Below are 1,816 nucleotides of genomic sequence, written 5' to 3'. Positions count from 1 at the left end.
ACATGTTGTCCCGCTCTCTAATTCAGTAGTATTTTTTATCCAATCTTCACCAAACTTGGTCAGAAGTGTATCTAGATGATGTCTAGGTAAAGTTTGAATATGGGGACATGCCGGGTCAAAAAACTAGGTCGCGGGGTATCTATTAGTGCGTTTTAAACCTCACATGTTGTCCGCTCTCTAATTCAAGTAGTTGTCATCCAATCCTCACCATCTTGGTCACAAGTTTTATCTAAATGATCTCTAGGACAAGTTTGAACATGGGCCATTCCGGGCCTAAAACTAGGTCACTGGGTCACTTTGTGCAATTTTTAACATTCAGCATGGTGTCCGCTCTCTAATTCAAGTAGTTTACATTCGATCTTTACCAAACTTGGTCAGAAGTTTTATGGAGATGATCTTAAGGCCAAGTTTAGAACATGGGCCTTTCTTGGTCAAAAACTAGGTCAAGGGGGTTACTTAGTGCGTTTAAAAATTGAGCATGGTGTCCGCTGTTTTTTGTGAAGATGACATGCAAAATGTTATTTGTCAATGCGGCATGTGGGGGTATTCGTCACGTCTGTGACAAAGCTCTAGTTGCTTATTTCATTAGTAACTATTTTGAACTCGCATCTATTGTTTCTTATTAAATGCCATACAGTTGTATGTCTCACATTTAAAGTTGTTAAGTCTCAGGTATAAGTCATAAACTGTCACATTTAAAGGTGTGCAGACTCACACTTAAATATGCAGATTGTAACATTTAAAGTGTTGTGTTGTCTCACATTTTAAGTTGTTTTTGATTTACAAAAAATAAAATTACACCTTGCTACAAACACAAAAATTCCAATTTCAAGTTGGTGCGCGTAAAACATTGATACTATGTTATTCTGAGTTCTAATTAGTGGAAATTATTAGTATTAATTGCAATATTCTAAATATCAATTATAGGCACAATGTTTGGCATTTAAAAAACAGGTCTGTAAGGTAAGGTGTTGCAAGGCGTATCATGTGTCACTAAACAATCCGGTTTTAGTTTACTTTCCATTTCCTTTTCAGTGAACTTAACTAGCAAACATGACAAACGTCATTGACGTGAAAGTCGATGACAACTCCTTCTGCACAAATACTACAATTGCTTAAGAAATTCAGCACAAAGACGTCTTGCGTAATACTACCAAGCCTCCTATCAATATCTCCTCCATGTTGGGTACATCAAAACTTCCAACAGCAGAGCCTTGGTGAGTTCGACTTCCGTCTCAGCATCGATGTCGCTTAGCAACAATTGGATGATGGGCTTCGAAAATTAGGCCGGACAAGTCGCTCGAACTGAAACGATCGTATCCAAGAGGTAGTAGAGCAGGCGTTGCGTGATACGTCCGTTATGTGACTGACCTGGATATGTTGTTCTCTAATAAAGGGAACCTTAGACCTGGAGAGCAGTATGCGATTGAAACCTTTCAACAACAGTTGTTGTCGGCAATTCTCAGGTTTGGGTGGCGACTTCAGCGTCAGGACTTGCTCCATCTCTGTCTATGGCCCAGTCGCAGCAGCAGCAACAAGAACAATAATTAGTATCTTAGCGGTGTTCTGGGATATGCAGCTTCATGTATGTGCTTAAATTGTCATCCCAGATTAGCCTGTGCAGACTGCACCTTCATTAAGTTCTATTAAATTGTCATCCCAGATTAGCCTGTGCAGACTGCACCTACATTAAGTTCTATTAAATTGTCATCCCAGATTAGCCTGTGCAGACTGCACATACATTGAGCCCTATTAAAGTGTCATCCATATTAGCCTGTGCAGACTGCACATACATTAAGCCCTATTAAAGTGTCAT

Source organism: Dreissena polymorpha, chromosome 1 (genome assembly GCF_020536995.1).
Source record: "Dreissena polymorpha isolate Duluth1 chromosome 1, UMN_Dpol_1.0, whole genome shotgun sequence".
In the NCBI taxonomy this organism is placed as follows: Eukaryota; Metazoa; Mollusca; class Bivalvia; order Myida; family Dreissenidae; genus Dreissena; species Dreissena polymorpha.
This window is presented reverse-complemented; position numbering follows the sequence as displayed.